This window comes from Sciurus vulgaris (genome assembly GCF_902686455.1).
Source record: "Sciurus vulgaris genome assembly, chromosome: X".
Classification (NCBI taxonomy): domain Eukaryota; kingdom Metazoa; phylum Chordata; class Mammalia; order Rodentia; family Sciuridae; genus Sciurus; species Sciurus vulgaris.
Genome location: NC_136471.1, coordinates 34,039,157 through 34,057,255, shown reverse-complemented (window position 1 = coordinate 34,057,255; position 18,099 = coordinate 34,039,157). Strand labels below are relative to the sequence as shown.

Here is an 18,099-nt window from a genome sequence, read left to right as displayed (position 1 = left end):
TTTGCCAAATAACCATAATTAAAAAGTGAAATAGTCACTCATTCATTTTCTCATTATGAAACATTAAACTCAATTCTGTCTCAGGTATCATGCTAGACAAGAGAGATAACTGACTTAGTCCCTGCCCTCAAGGAACCCACAAGCTAATGGGAGAGACAGAAAAATAGAAATAATACTTGTAATAAAAGTTGCTAAAGACAGATACGAGCAATACTAAAGAAATATAGGAAAGATACACCTGACAGAGGTTGTAAAGTAGAAGAGGCTCAAAGAAGTGCTCCCAAGAGAGGTGCCATTCAAATTAAGCCCTGAAAGACAGGAAGTCCTCAGCATTTCAGAAAGAGTGAGAAGTGCAAAGGTGAGGATAAGAGAGCATGAAAAGTTTGGGGAAGTGCAAGTAGTCTCAGTAAGGTTGCACCTTAGAATATAACACTGGGAGAGGTGAGTAAGGAGCTACAGGGAGAGGCAGGAGTCAAATCGTGATAAGATTGTATATTGTGCTGACAAGTGTGAGATTTTATCCTGAAGAAAATGGGTAGCCAATGTTAAGAAGATATTATATCCAGAGAAGTCATGACATGGACCAAAGATTCAAGGTTACATTAGAGAAATCACATAATAGACACTGTTGGGAATCCCCCAATTTGCTTTTCCATTCTCCTCAAAGTAATAAACGTTTTGCAGAGCACATAGTCATGAGTGAAGGGTAATATTTTCCAGCCTCCCTTGTAGCTAGGACTGAGTTCTGGCCACTGGGATGTGTGCAAAAGTAATGTGTTATGAATGCCAAGTTATATCCTTAAATGGAAGGATTGTGTTTCCTCTGCCCCCTTTTCCATTCGTTTTGATGGAATTTCTTATAAAAGGGCAAAGGTGAAAAATATAAAATTAAAAATATACTTAAAAAAAGAACAAAAAGTGAACAGACTAGTGCAATTGCCTCATAGGATGAAGGTAGAAATCAACCTTCTTCACCACTGTATCCCCAGCACCTTGATGAGTAAAGTGCCCAATAATTTTGTTGAATGAATTTACATAAAATACCTCATTTCCTCTCAGCAAAATAAGGTGCTGCCCTACATAGTAAGGTTAATTAAATTTAGTAAGTCTCCATTACTTGCAGACAAAGCAAATCTAGCTACTCAAGAGGTAGATGGATCTAATCCATATGAAGAGTCCTTCCAAACCACTTAATAGTCTAAACTATTTCAGACACAAAGTTAAAAATCAAGCTTGTGAAGTAATCATTGATGAGTACATTGTAATGGTAGTCGATAAATATTTGAACAGACACTTCACAGAAGATACACAACTGATCAACAAATATATGAAAAAATGTTCAACATCTCTAGTAATTAGAGAAATGCAAATCAAAACTAAGATTCCATCTCACCCCAATTAGAATGGCGATTATCAAGAATACAAACAACAAAAGGTGATGGCGAGGATGTGGAGAAAAAGGTACACTCATACATTGCTGGTGGGAATGCAAATTGGTGCAGCCACCCTAGAAAGTAGTACGGAGATTCCTCAGAAAACTTGGAATGGAACCACCGTTTGACCCAGCTATCCCACTCCTCGGTTTATACACAAAGGACTTAAAGTCAGCATATTACAGTGACACCGCCACATCAATGTTCATAGCAGTTCAACTCACAATAGCTAAACTATGGAACCAACCTAGCTGCCCTACAACAGATGAATGGATAAAGAAAATGGTGTGTGTGTGTGTGTGTGTGTGTGTGTGTGTGTGTGTATGATGCAATGTGTGTATATATATACATATGATGCAATATATATATGTGTATATATGTGTGTATATGTATATATATGTATATATATATATGAAGGAATATTATTCAGCTTTAAAGAAAAATGAAATTATGGCATGTGCTGGAAAATGGATGGAGCTGGGGAATATCATGATAAGCAAAATAAGCCAAACCCAAAGAACCAAAGGCTAAATGTTTTCTCTGACATGTGGATGCTAATTCATAATAAGGCAGAGCACTAGGGAAGAATAGAGTTACTTTATATTAGGTAGAGTGGAGTGAAGGAATGGGAAGGGGTATGGATTAGGGAATGATAGTAGAGGAAAACAGACATTATTACCTCATGCACATATATGACTGCATGACCAATGGGATCCTGCAATAGGTACAATCAGAAAAATGAGGAATTACACTCCATTCATATATGGTTTATCAAAATGTATAAATGCATTCTACTGTCATGTATAACTAATTAGAACAAATAAAAAAAATTAAAAATATTCCAAGCCACAGAAAACAAAACTTGCATTACTCTAACTCCTCTTTCCTAAATGATATGACACATTCTTATTCAGAATGGCCCTCTTACATCAGATTAATTCAGCATGTTTTAAATGTGAAGACTTCCAACGCCTTTCTACATAGCCCAATATCACGTCGTCTTAATGAACAAAATTTAGCCATGGAAAAAAGCAGCATCACAATATAGACACCAAAATTTCTAAATCCAGCAATTTTTTTTAACTCCACAGCATCTAATTCCCTGACTCCAGGCAATGTCAACTACCTTAGTGATGAAGCTGTGCTTCTGTCTAATTAATACAAAGATACACTTAGCTTTCTTCTTCTAGTGAAAGCAGCAGCATCTTGTCTGATTCTATTCAAACCACCAGTGGTGAGATCACTGCACCTTTGCCACACAAGGCAAAGCATAGAATCCATTCAAGCAAATTAAAAATATAGCTGAAATTTACAGCTAATCACGTTGAATGAATCAAGTCAACTTAAATTCAATTGCAACTTTGGGCCCTGAGTAGAAACTCTACCAAAGTACATAATAAGCATAGAAAAATACTGAGGAAGTATAGTAACATTTCGAAGTCATTCCAAAAGTAAAAGTAGGAAAAATCACATGTAGCAAGAGACCAACCTATGATTAACCTATTTCAAAAGACATCTATCTTCTTTTAAGACATCTAAATATGTCTCAAGATTTTTTAAATAATGAAAAGTAAACAGTAATTCCTTAACCTGAAAAATAACACTGACTGTAACTTATTACTTTGATAAAGACCTGAGAACAGTCTGCTTTCCCCAACACACACAGATATTTGGCTTGGTAACTCCCACTAGACTGAAATACAGTCCTTGAATATAACACTGACTGTATATTTTGTGAAACCTGAGTATCTGAAAAGCAAGGGACTGAAAAAAAATTTTTAAATTCCAATTATTTCATAATATCTATATACATCATAACAGTATATATTTTATAAGAAATTTCCCATTATGTACCACCCCAATACCATGCCATAGCCAAAAAAGGGTATTGCTTTTATCTCAACCATGTATGCACTAGTAACTTATGTCAGGCATAATCTTTAGAAATATTTTAAAATGACATTTTCCCCCCAGGAAATTTCTCAGGTATTTCCGGTTCGGGTCCATTAGAATGTACAAAGAAGATGCCATTCACACTACTGGGTTTAGCACTTTTGTTTTTAAATATAAATTGTCATAGTTATTTGTTACTAATATTGATATTCTTATGACAAATATACAATGAGCAAATTTATATAATTGATTTGCATTTAGAAATTGAAAATCAGATATATAATCCTCTGAAAAACAAGTTACTGATCAAAAGCAGGAGTTCTACAACAATTTGGAGCTAGACAGAAGAAAAAATAGTATTAAGATCTGAGTTATACTGAGCAGACATCTATGAACATTTTGATAGGGAAGCAGAAGTATCAACAGTCTAGTTCCATCTTCCCAATAACCACATTTGTTTCAAAGCACATTTCTCTTTGGGAAAATGATGAAAATGTTCTAACACTGATTGTGGTGCTGGTCCCACAACTCAGTAAATACACTAGAAACCACTGAATTGCGTTCTTGAAATGAGTGAAGTGTATGGTCTGTCAATTATTTTATTTTTAAAAACACAAGTTTGTGAAGGCAAATATTGCACCCCAAAACAGATCTCTGATTGTTAATATAAAGGATTCTCAATTTCATTTACCCTGTAAGTATTTTTATAGCTCAAAATAAATACTCATATATACAGACAGACACCTGTGTACACACATGCACACACACACACAGCTTTGGGCATTAAAATATTCAGAAATACTTTCCTTGCTTTTCAATATGACCCCCTTCTTTGAAGAACCTTTCCACTACCTTTCTCTGATCACTGTTCTGTATTTCTCCAGAATCTGTTTTCTCACATGCCTTTTTTTAAGCTATCACGCTCCCTTACATAATGCCCCATGTCAGAGACAGAATGGAAGGAAGTGTTTTGGTTAAAAGCACAGACTCAAAAATCAGACAGAAGACATGGACTCTATACCTAGCTCTTCCACTTATTAGGTATGCACCCTTGAGCAAGTTATCTAAACTTCCCTTGGTTTCCTCACCTGTTAATTGGAATAATAATAGTCCCTACCTCTTAGCACTGTGATGGTTTAAATGAGTTAAAGTGTAGAAAGTACTTGGAATGATGTCAAACTCATGATGAGTATTATAATAATTTCTTATTGATTGGAATTAATATTAATATTGGTTGATATCATGTTACCTTCATGTTCTTGTCCTTGTTGTCTCTTGCCTCTGGCTAGTTTGTAAGCTAGTTCAGGGCAGTGGATTCATGTTATTCCCCTCTAATGTAGTGCTTTACATAAAACTGCTCAGTTACTGCACCTATATAATGACAAAAGCAGTTTGAAAACTCCTTAATAAATTCAAAATTCATTTTAATAAATACCAAATTGTGCAAGAAAGTGTACAGGTACAGAATAATAGTTGGTATCTCCTCTACTAATGTTTTGGTCTCACTCTATCAATTCAAAGGCTTAGAAATACTGAAGGATCCTTTGGGTTGAGGCACAATTTATATCAGTGCAAAAGCACTGGGTTAGAAATCAAGGGCATTCTCCAAAACATACATTGAAGAAGACAGCCTCTTTAACAAATGGTGATGGGACAACAGGATATCCATATGTAGAGAAATGAAATTAGATCTCTATCTCTTACCCTGCACAAAACTCAACTCAAAATGGATCAAAGACCTAAGTATAAGACCAGAAACTTTGCAAATACTATGAAAAAAACATAGGGGAAACACTTCAACATATAAGGACAGGCAACAATTCCTTGAATAGGACTCCTATAGCTCAGGGAATAAAAGCAAATTCGATAAACAGGATGACATCTAATTTAAAAGCTTTTGTACAACAAGGCAAACAAGTATGAAAAGTCTACACAATGGGAGAAAATCTTTGCCAGCTACTCCTCCAACAGAGGATTAATATCCAGAATATATAAAGAATTCATAAAATTCAATACCAAACAAACAAGCCATTCAATAAATGGGCAAATGAACTGAACAGGCATTTCTCTAAAAAAATACAAATGACCAACAAGTATATGAAATACATTCATCATCTTTAATCATCAGGGAAATGCAAATCAAAACTATATCTCACCTCAAATCAGAATGGCAACCAGCAAAATACAGATAACAATAAATACTGGCGAGGATGTGGGGAAAAGGAATTCTTATATACTGGGTGGGAACGTAAATTAGCACAGCTACTATGGAAATCAGTATGGAGGTTCCTCACAAAATTACAAATAGAACTACCCTATGACTCAGCTATCCCACTACTAGGTATTTATCCCTAAGAATTAAAGTCAGTATACTATAGCAATACACACATACCAATATTTATCACAACACAATTCACAATAACCAACTTATAGTATCAGCCTAGGTGTCCATTGACAGACAAACAGATAAAGAAAATGTGATATATATATATATATATATATCACATATACAAACATACATAAGGGAGTATTATTAAACTATAAAGAAAAACAAAATTATGTCAGCTGCAGGAAAATGGATGGAATAGGAAAACACCTTGGTAAGTGAAATTAGCCAGACTCAGAAAGAAAAGTATCATGTTTTCTCTCACATGTGGAAACTAGAGCACAGAATAAAAAGGATGTGATAAATGTGTGGAAGGGAGACTATCAACAAAGAGGAAGGGAATTCAGGGGGAAGGGAGAGGGGCAGACAAGGGTAGATACTGGGCAGTAAAATTGCCCAAATATGTTATATGCATGTATGAGTATGCCACAATTAAATATCCCATTCTGTTTAACTAATCTGTACCAAAAAATTAAAGTTTTCTAAAAAAAATTACATCATGGGCATTCTACACCTAACACTACTTTACATGATGTGACTTTCCGTACATTACTTAAACTTATTGTGCATATTCCACAAGAGTAAATAAAATGAGAGTTAACCAAGTTTCAAAAGAAAGGTGCTCTACAAATAAAGGGCATTACCTTTATTTAACATTAATTACCTAAGGGAAAAGTAAGTCTAATTTTTCTAAAACTACTTTTTTTTGTTTGTTTGCAGTGCTGGGGACCAAACTCAGGGCCTCACATGCTAGACAATTACTCCACTATTGAACTACATCCCCAGCCCTAAAAATACATTTGGACAATGTCTTTTCATCTTCAAATGATACTAATAATGATTGTTATCTATAAATGCAGGACATACTGCTAATAAACATTCCATTAGTAATCTAAGCTGTTCATGAATCCGGATGCACAGTATATTAATAATTGTCACAAAACCTCTAAATGCACAGCGTAGTACCAATGTGTTACATGGTTTTTCTTTTTGGTACACCTGTGGTAGTCCATGGCTAGGTTGGCTCCCCAAGTATCATTTCTGTCTGATTTATCTGATATTGGAACAGGGTATAATTTAGGAAAGCAGGAATGATAGCTTAATATATTTTCAACTTAAAAGGATAGACTATCCTTGCAACACCTGAAGGTGCTCTCAGTAATTAATTTAAACTTATCCATTCATTTATTAAAACTACTACTGACCTTTATTCGTTCGTTTGTTTGGTACTGGGAATTGAACCCAGGGGCACTTTGCCACTGAGATGCATTCCTAGCACTTTTTATTTTTTATTTTGAAACATGATCTCACTGAGTTGCTGAGACTGGCCTTGAACTTATAATCCTCTTGTGTCAGACTCCCAAGTCACTGGGATTACAGACATAACCTACAGTGCCCAGCTAATATTGACTTTTATCAACTCTTAAGATATTACTTGATTTGCTGCTAGAGTAACTACAATAAAAATTTAACCATAACAACTCAAAATCTATAGAAAGACACTATTCAGAAAGAATTAGCCCTTTTCCGAATGGTTTAACTATTACAAATGCTTTAATATTGGAAACCTGAAAACTGAAACAATTCAAGATACATTAAGAAAATTTGTTGCAGGGGATGTAGCTCAGTGATAGAGTGCTTGCCTAGTGTGCACAAGGTCCTGGTTCTATCCCTAGAAACACCAAAAAAGTTACAAAAGAAAAAATAAAATTTGTGACCTCTTTGATTATCAGAACACCAAAAGTTTTCGTATTTAAAAGACAATATTGTAGTACATATTTTCCAGCATCTCTTTCTTCCACCAATAGATATTAAAATTTAAAATCTTATCAAACTGAACAATATCATATTTGAATATGTACTGGGCTAACTATTAAAACTGACATTTTTCTTATATTCAATGTGATGCCTACATGTGAATAAGTAATAAGCCACAGATTTACCATAAACTTTCTTGTCTGCTAGAAAAATGATGTTACTTTGTGTGTGTGTGTGTGTGTGTGTGTGTGTGTGTGTGTGTATGTGTGTGTGGTGCTGGGGATTGAACCCAGGGCCTTGTATATGTGAGGCACACACTCTAGCACCTGAGCTATCCCCAACCCCTTGATGTTACTTCTAAACAGTCTACTCACCATTTAAAGGTACAAATTAAAAAAAAACAGCATTTCACCTTGGAATACGAATAAGGAGATATATGTATACATGCCTGTGTGTGTGTATACATACATGCCATATATACTACATCCCTCACTTCTGCTTCATGTCAATGGCAAAGCTCTTAAATTATGTCTCATGTTTTCAACTATTTCAGTCACTAATCTATGAAAAAGGTCGATAATAAGAATAGCTCTATCTGCTATGTGGTGGGAACTGTGCTTAGTGCTTCCTATGCATTATTTTATATAATTCATAAAACAAGCAGTCAAGATAGTTTATAGGAGAAAAATCAAAACTCAGAGAGATTAAGCAAGTTGCCCAATATCACACTTCCTGTGATTCCAGAACCCAACATCTTAGTCATTAAATTCTATTACCTTCCTACTAAGAAATACACAAGAGCAGAACAGAAAATTTTTTTGAAATGAAGTATTTCTTAGAAATATATGTCCATTCTTAAAAGGTAAGACCAAGAAGGAAAACTCTACAACTCTTTTACTGAACAAAAACTAACAGCATTTCATCATCCTCAGTACCCATCTCTTTATAATCTTTGAACAGTAATGCAGCAATATGACAATGTCAGACCCTGCAAACTGTGCCTGGCATGGGACAACAATGAAAGTGGGAAAGCAATCATGAAAATGAATTGAAAGATTTAGTGTTTGACTTACACCATTTACTTTCATCCCCTTTCTTCACTTGCCTTTTTATTCTTTATCTTTCTCATTTGGAGCAAATTAAACCATTACTTTGTAACAGGCACTGCTGACCTATTTACAAAACCTTCTGAAACTGGAGAAACCTTTCACCAACCAAGCAAACTTTGACAATTTTCTTCTAGTATGGAATACTTCAGTGGCCAGCAAATAACAAAACAATTTGTATATTGAATGTGTTATAAACAAAAGCAGTTTGAAATTTAGCAAAGATAACTTCAAATCAGTGAGATAAACAAGTGTGCATAAAATAAGGCAAAACTTTAATCCATCAACTGTGCTGCGTCAAGTTCATGGTCACTGTGTTCTAACAATCTCTCTTCTTGAAGATATCAGTTCCCTGACAAGTCCTTCACTATTCATCGTAGTTATTACTCACCAACATTAGGAACTCAACACATTTTAAGATTTATACCACTATCAAGCAATATGTAGCCTTGAATTAATTGAAAAACATAGAGAAAAACATTAATACCCATTATGGGAATCTAAGACTAAAAATGTTTGAGTATTTGCTCAAAGAAGAGATTATGGAAATAGAACAGTTTCAGTGGTCACTAAGGGTTACCACAGCTGCCCTTATAAGCTGAGACTTTCTCTTAAGTATTGGGTTTTATCTCAGACTTTCATATGAATATTGCATTCTACAATGTATATGAGTTTGCTTTAATATTTTTACAAATTTTAAATGAACTACTATTTAATGTTCTCCTAAATCTTTGTGTAAAATATATACTTCAAGAAAACATGCTGGGCATGGTGGTGCACACCTGTAATCCCAGAAATTCAGGATGCTGTGGCAGGAGGATCACAAGTTCAAGGCCAGCCTCGGCAATTTAGTGAAAACCTGCCTCAGATTTTTTTTTAAAAATGGCTGGAGATGTGGCTCAGTGATAGAGTGTCCCTGGATTTAATGTCCAGTATAAGAAAGAAAGAAAGGAAAACTGAAAAGGGGGGGATGGAAGGGTAGGGGAGGCAAGGAAAGGGAAAAGCCAAGGTACTTAATTTTGTGTCTCCTGGGGCACACTACCATGTTGTCAGCCTGTTCACTCAGTACATGTGTTATAGTTTGAAGGAGTCCAAAATAGAGGAAAGAGCACTGGACAGAGATTCTAATTGTTTAGACTAGTACAATGCCTATAACATAATAGGCATTTAATATGTATTTGTTAAGTGAATTGGAAGACTGATTTCAAGGAATAGTTTTCAATTGCAAGAACATTTCAGGAAAAAAAAAAAAAAACTTTGAGACATAACTACTGGCAAAAGTGAAAGAATATAGCTGGGCATGGTGGTGCATGACAGTAATCCCAGCAACTTGGGAGGCTAAGGCAGGAGGATCACAAGTTCAAGGCTAACCTCAGCAACTTTAATGAAGCCCTTAGAAACTTAGTGAGAGCCTGTCTCAAAATTTATAAAAATTTTAAAAAGGCTGGGAATGTGACTTAGTGGCAAAGTACCTTTGGGTTCAATCTCTGGTACCAAAAAAAAAAAAAAAAAAACAACAACAAAAAGTAAGAGAAAAAAGAAAACATACCAGTTGGAATTTATGAATACTGATAAGGGAAATCAATAAAAATTATGCTTTTTAGTTTAGTTGGGAAGAATAGGTTGTCAAGATGTTATATAATATTGAGAGGAAGTTAGAATAATTAAAAAACAATTCCTGTAATAGACACTAAGGAAAGTTTCCAATTGATGCTTAGGTTTCCCTTTGTATGTTTTTTCATTGTTTGTTTTTTGTAGTGATGGGGATGCAACCCAGGATGAAGCACATACTAGGCAAATGCTCTACCACTGAGCCATGCCACCAGCTCCCTTTGTATGTTTTTGATATTATTTCAAGACTACAGAACAAAGTAAAGGATTATAACATGGACCCATGACCCCATCTCACCATGAATGACATTAGAACTGCTAAAGCAGTATCATTTGTTTTATGCCTTTCTTCTGCTTTTAATACAGACATCCATACACATTAGTTATATACATTAGTTAAAAAATGTTTAGCAACTTCAAAGCATAGATGTCGAATCATATTAAACAAATTCTTAACTGAATTTCACCTCCCAGGACAAGAGATTCTCTTGTCCTAAAAGATTAAGGACCATACAGTCAGCCCTCTCCATTCAGAGTCCTTGTAGGACTAAATCAGCACAGTATTTACATGGTAACAATTTACATGGTAACCATTATAAGAAAGGTATTGGGAAAGATAAAAGTAGTTTATTTACCTCACTAATCTCTGCCACCCACAGCAACAGCTTACTATGTGCAAGGCCCTGATTTAAGCCCTTTACTGTGAGGTTTACAATCTCTTATCTGAAAACCTTGGTGCCAGATGTGATTCAAATTCAGAAATTTCCAGACTTTTAGATAGGCAATAGCCTGCATATGCTACATATTATGTTTAAATAAGACTAAAGAGAAAAGTTCCAAACTGGGGAAAATGAGTAATTATGTAATACCCCACTAGGGTCCATGGTACTACCCCCATAAACATATTACTGATATTACAGCAGAAACAAGAAAAATTTAACAATAAATAGAATAAAGACCATGAATATCAGTTCATGTTTTGCTACCACTTGGCATCTAACTGACCAAATTAATTTTTTTATCAATGTTCAGAACTTCTGAAACTTGAAAACTGTTAAATTATGGGCCTAGCTAACTCATTTGATCCTTACAAGTACCCTAGGAGGTTAAGTTCAATTATCCCTATTTTACAGATGAGGTGACTCAGGTACAGATAGTGTTTTAGTCAGTTTTTTCACCACTGTAACCAAAACACTTGACAAGAACAATTTTATAACAGGAAAAATGTATTTGGGACTCATGGTTTTAGAGGTCTCAGTCTATAGATGGCCAGCTCCGTTGATTTGGGTCCTAGTTGAGGCAGAAAATCATGGTGGAAGAGTGTAGTAGAGCAAAGTGGCTCAGGACATGGCCACCAGGAAACAGAGAGAGACAGTTCCACTAACCAGGCAAAATATATATACCCCAAAGTCAAGTCCCCAATGATTTATCTCCTCCATCCATACCCTACCTGCCTATAGTTAACATCCAATTAATCCCTATCAGCAGATTAATGCACTGATTAGGTTAAAGATCTCATAACCCAATCATTTCACCTCTAAACTTTCTTACATTGTCTCATGCTTGAGTTTTTGGAGATACCTCCTATCAAAACCGCAACAGAGAGGTTAACTATCTCACCCCATGCTCCTAGCTACTAAATCTCCTAGCCATTATTGGAACCCAGCAGCCTAGCCCCACAACTTGTGATCTCGACAACTATGCTTTCTAAATAACCTCTCTCCAAAACTGCTTCAGAAGACCAGCAGGGTCCAGATGAGGTGGCACATGCTGTAATCCTGGCAACTCAGGTAGCTGAGGCAGGAGGATTGAAAGTTAGAGGGCAGCCTCAGCAACTTGGCAAAACTCTGTCTCAAATAAAAAATAAAAATGAGCAGGGATGTAGTTCAGTGGTAGAACACCCCTGGGTTCAATACCAAGGACTAGAAGAAAAAAAAATCAGAGGAACATGCGAAAGGCAAAACAGTATTAACTTACATAAGTGTCAAAAATAGGAGGAATATCACAAGGCAATATGTATTCATAATTTAATAACCATATAGTATGCATCATGTGCCAGGTGCTCAGAATACAATGATGGGAAACCAGACAAGATTCAGGTCACCTTCATGGAGCCACAGACCAATGCAGAAAAGGTCGGGCATCAAATAAGCATAATTATGACACAACAGGGCAAGTGTGTGCCTGCTGCTCACATTCAGAGGAGAAAGAATTCAGGCTCAGTGGCAGATGCTATAATAGTGCATGATGTTTAAACTCTTCCTTGACAAGTATTGGGATTTGAAATGACAGAAAGGAAAGGGAAGGGCTTTTCAAATGGATGGCATGGTTTCCATTTGAGAAATACCTATTGTGCACCTAATCTATATCAGGAATAATGCTAAACAGAAAAGTTCCAAACTGGTTAAAATCACTTGAAATTAATAGAAATTTGTATGAGAATAATAAAGACACATGGGAAAGCAGAATGGGGTCAAATCATGGCAGACCCTCAAGTGCTCAGTTAAGGAGTTAGAACTTGACTCTGGAAGACCTGCTAAAGGATTTTTGCAGGTCATCCCCCTACAATATTAGGATTTACCCCTATGGGATCCCAATTGCCATCTGTATTCCTATTTGGGAATATCTAGACCTCAAATCTGAATTGCTTTGAAGTAATGGCTCAGAGCAATAAAATTAACTTAAGCTTCAAGCATTAGAGTAAACCCTAATCTCTCCAGGAATAAATGTATGGAAATTGAAAATTTTGGAAAGGCAATGGTTAAAGGAAAAAGGCAAACCTAACTTAAAATTCCAAAGGCCATGACTAAAACCTAAGATATTCCTTTATACAGAAATGAAACTTCCAACCTTCCCAAGGAACATATTCCTATGAATATGTTTATTTTGATAGGAAAATAAAACATCATTCTTTGAAAAATAAGGTCTTAAAATTAACAATGACCTGATTTTAATAAAGTTGAAATCAACTTACCTTGCAGTACAGGTGACAATGTGACAGTGGAAAGTGGCCTACTTTATACTCACCTCAAAGTTCCCATTACCCCACCCTTTAACAAAGCAGAGTAGAACTAAATCACATATTTATTTAGCATGCTTAATAAAAGTCTATCACTCTCAGGTATTAATGTAAATGACTGTGTAGCTGAACATTCTACTTATCCTTCATAAAACATTTATTTTTTTAGTTCCACTGGATAACATTTTTTTACAGCGAAGTACCTTCCACAGAAAAGACTCTTCAATGATTTCTCACTGTTCTGAAAATCAAACTCAAATTCTTTCTCAAGGCCTCCAAGTCTTACTTATCTATTATCTGACTCCCTCTAAGCTCTCTAACACCTTCTTCAATCATTTCCCTGCCCAGCTCACCAGGGTAGGGTCATTACTGGTTTTCTTCCTATTCTTCATAAACCGCAAGCCTGTTTTCCCACCTCAAGACCTTGGTTTTTACTCCTCTCTGCAAGAATGTTCAATGTATGCCCATATCTTGACAAGGCAGGCTCATTCTCTCTACTTTTTCAGTTATCTCCTCAAACATCACCTCCTCTAAGAGGCTATATTTGTTGGGGTTCTCCAGAGACAGAGCCAAGAGAATATGCACATAAATAAATATGTAGGGGAATTTATTAAGGGAATTGGCTCACACAATTATGGCAGCTTAGGGAGTCCCAAGACAGGCAAGCTGGAGACACTGGAGTGCTGGTGGTGTGGCTCAGTCCAAGTCCAGTGGCCTGAGAGCCAAGGAGATAGATGCTGTAACTCTCAGTTCAAGGAACTTTGAAAGCCTGTGAACCTAAGGTGCCCCTGGTATAAGCCCTGGAGCCCAAGTCCAAAGGCCAGCAAGCCTGGAGTCCTGAAGTCCAAGACCACAAAAAGAGTCTTTACCAGCTCCGGAAAAGACCAGTTCACCTTCTGTATTTGTTCTCTCCAGCCAATTGGATGGTGCCTACTGATTCTAAGGGAGGATCTTCTCCACATAGCCACTCAGACTAACATTGATTTCTGCAAACACCCTCACAGACACACCCAAAAATGTTTTACCAGTTTCTAGGTATTCCTTATCCGGACAAATTGACACCTAAAATTAAACATCATAGAGGTCTTTCCACTCTTGCTCAAGCAGGCCCTTCTTAGTTCTCTGTGGCACATTTCCTTATTTTCTTACTTGTTCTTACTTCAATCTATAAGGATATTCTTCATTTGTTTACTTGTTTATTGTCTATACACTCTGATAGAATATGATCACTGTGATATTCCACAAGAGCAAAGATCATGGCTTACAAGTTTTAAGTGTACCTAATATAGGGGCTTGGTACACAAAAGTCACTCAGCTACTTTTATAAAATGAATTACTAAATGAATGAATAATACTTAAAAACCTCAGTGCTGCCAGGCACAGTACCACACACATATAATCCCAGGGACTCAGGAGGCTGGGGTAGGAGGACCTGAACAGCTTATCGAGACCCTGTCTCAACATGGCTGGGAATGTATTTCAGTGTGTTAGAGCACCCCTGGGTTCAAAGTCTAGTACAAAAGGAAAAAAAACATGATTGCTATGAGTCTTTCTAACTTGATAAAGCCATTTTTCCCTAATTTTCAGATGTGTCCTCTAGGGCTCTTCATTCTTCCTATACTCTTTCTACACTTTCTGAAATCTGACGATTCATACCAAACTCTTTTATTATTTCATACAAATAAAAACAGAGTCAACTGACATATTACTTGAGAAAGGCAGTAGTATGTTAAACATCAAAAAATCAAACAATTTGAAATTTGGTTAGTCTCATTTCACTACTGCAAGTCAAATTACTTGAAGAAACATAATTGAAAATGAGAAAGATAATGTAATAGCAAACTGCATACATTTAATAACATCAGAAATATCCATTTTTGATAACCTCTAGATGTACCAGGATAGCTATTAAATACATATTGAGGAGTCAGAGCAAAATGCTTATAGTTAACTCACATCCATATTTTTCTTCTAGGCAAACATAGTTTTACTATATAATCACATCAGTGGCAATCTTAGCTTGGACTTAGTATTAATAAGAAACACAAAAGGAAAAAAGTAACAAATGGTATGCAATCTTTTCCCTGAAACAGTTGTAAGTTTGTATATCTTTTTAGAATGGGTTGCCAAAAGAATTAGACCTATAATCATGAGCCTATTAGAACAAGTACTCTTTACCTACAACATTCAATTTTTTTAATAGAACTTAAGTGAGCTCAGGAATGTACCAAATGAATGGGAAACAACACTTTCACCTGAAAGTTATCTAACTAAATTGATAATCAATAGCCTTTACTGCTCTTGTGAAAACTACTTCCTTCGGAACATCTACTAAACTCTACAGAGTCACATCACACAATTTAAAATGTGCTTATAAAAATGGCAGATTAAAGACTTTGGGCAATTGAGACTCTTATTTACCTATGTTAAAAATATATCATCTGACGTTATAGCAGAAAGTATTCTCATTGTCTCACTGCCAAAAGAAGTGCTACCAGGACAGTGAAATTTATCCACCATCTTCATTCACAACTTGGTTTCTTCTGAGATTTCTGGCAATTAGTGCATATTGTGTCATTGGCAACACCTGGTCTTACATCAAGCAAACAAATCTATCACTGTTAAGTTTAAGGATTTGAATAAGAACTTGCAGGTAAGGGAGCTAATATTTTTAGATATAAAATGATGTCACAGCTACTTAATTCATTTTTCTCCTCAGTTTTCAAATTTGAGCACTAGATATAGCCTATTTCCAAAAACACAACTGCATACATCAGCATGGGCTTGTTTGCTGGTATCTGCCTCCACTTTCAGTGTCTCCATTTATTTTTCTTTACACACTTACTACAAATGAACCTCAGTATGGGAACTAAAATAGCAACTGCATGGGAAGAAAGTGATATAGCTAAAAGTAGGGGTTTGGAGTTGTTCGGTTTTTTTTTTTAAATAACTATGAGGTTTTAAAATTCTGTTTCTGGAGGGTTTACATAAACATGAGAACTACTATAAGAAACTGTGGCTTCTTTTTTTTTAAAAGAAGGCAAGTACCCTCCCAACAGAGGCAGTTTTAAACTTCCCCTCAGTCTCTCAGTTTCCATTCAATGGGCTTAGTAACCAGACTATACTAACTTGAGCGACTTTTTGCCCCTAAATCATTAAGGTCCTCCAACTGCATTAACAGGATGAGAATCCTAATTTACAGATTCAGAAATGGAGCTAGGCATTACAAGTCCCACCAGTTCTCCCTCTGTCAGGCCTGCTTAGCATCCTGGAAAGTTTAGGACCATGTACAAGGATTACACAAAACATATATACACACATTTTAAGTGGCTATGGTTCTTGAATTAAGTTACTGAAAACTAGAAAGAAATTTTTAAAGTTCCTTAGCAGATATTTACTAAAGGATATTTAATGAAGGAATGATTCCACCACTTTCAGTAAATGGTAGGCTAAGCCGTAAACCTCCAAAAAAAAAAAAAAAATTAGTCAACTGTGATTAAACCAAAAACAGCGGAGACATTCAGAGCTGAGGATGTTCAGAACTAAGTTAAAAGCTTCGAGGAAAGAGTGTGCTTCTAACTTGGGAGCCAGCAGGGGAGTCTCCCAAGTTAGATTCTAACGAAGGGGTTAGGAAGGCATAAAGCAAAAACTGTTAGAGGGCAAGAGACCATGGGGTCGAGGTGGACAGTGGAACCCCGGACGATCAGGGCAGTGATTGAGAAGCCCAGAGAAGATCTTGGAAAGATGACAAATAAGCACAGGAAAACTGGGTTCGAGGATCCTAGGAGAACCCAGGTATCTGGCGGGGACAGAGGGACCTGGAGTTGGCAAAGGTGCAGGGATAAGGGCGCGCACCAGCACGCGGTAGAAAAGGCGGAGGGGGGGGGGGGCAAAGAGTGAAGCTGATTCCCCGCCCCACTGTCCCTGATGCAGATCGCAACTCTTAGCCTCGCACTACCGCGCACCGCCAGGTCGCGGAGGCAGGGAAGCGGCTGATGGAACCCCTATGACTTCAGCAACCTGCCTCACCTTGTTTGCCGCGTCCCTGCGCCCCCGTCGCTCGTCCGCCAGCTGCTGCGCTCCAAGGGCCGAAGGGAGAGTAGCGCGGCGCAATCGGGGCTTGCTCCTGCTGCAAGGCACCAGCACCCGTACCTCTGCACCCCTGTTCGCCCAGGCTACTTCGCCCTGTCCTCGAGCAGGAGGAAAGCACGGACCCTAACCCAAACGCCGCTCCAGTTATTTTCAAAAGTCCCCGTTCCAGGATTCCTGGGAATGGGAGCTGAGCTGCAGCGGCCGCAGCAGCAGTGCCTCCGCCTGACCTCACCAGGGGATGGGGGGATGAGGGAGGGGGGCGGGAGCCCAGCTGGGGAGAGGAGGGGGGAGTGGTGGGAGGGAGCGCGAGGGCGGGGGAAACATGGCGGCGGGGGTGGCCCTGGCGGCGCCTGCGCGGGAGGCCGGGGGAGCTGGGGCTAGGACCGTGTGTGGGGTCAGAGCTGAACTCCCCGGCCAATGCGTGGCAGGGCTGGGCCCGGAAGCAGGATGACCGCCAAGTGGCCCTCAAGCCTCTAAAACTGGGAAACTCGGGTGTGAGCCCACATGGCTTCTAGTACCCAAGAGGCAGAAGTGAAAACTGTCAAGTATGCAAGGACAACAGTGCAGCCGCCCCGGGTTAGCCAAAGAGGTCATCGGTGCATCCTGACAGTCCGGACCTCGGCCTCCTCATACTCACAGCGAGACCCAGGCAAAGGGGGTTCTCTGGAAGTAGTGCCACTTTACTTCAGTGAAGCCCACACCTCAAAATAAGCCTGATCAAGGTTCTCACACAACCCTTCATCACTCCCCTCCTCCCTAATGGAGTACAGAGTATTAAGAAAGAGGAAGAATAATAACTAC

General features: G+C 37.6%; 1 protein-coding gene across 4 annotated transcripts in view; it reads right to left on the bottom strand.

The window, feature by feature from the left end:
- Window positions 1-17,558, bottom strand: part of KLHL13 (kelch like family member 13) — a 181,297-nt gene extending 163,739 nt beyond the window's left edge. For 2 of the 4 annotated variants that reach the window (XM_079123381.1, XM_079123383.1), the window contains exon 1: window positions 17,236-17,557. The gene's annotated coding sequence lies outside the window, so the exon portion shown is untranslated. Of the gene's footprint in view, window positions 1-17,235 lie in introns of all 4 variants that reach the window. The other 2 variants (XM_079123376.1, XM_079123384.1) reach the window with 2 other exon arrangements.
- Window positions 17,559-18,099: the final 541 nt, after the last annotated feature.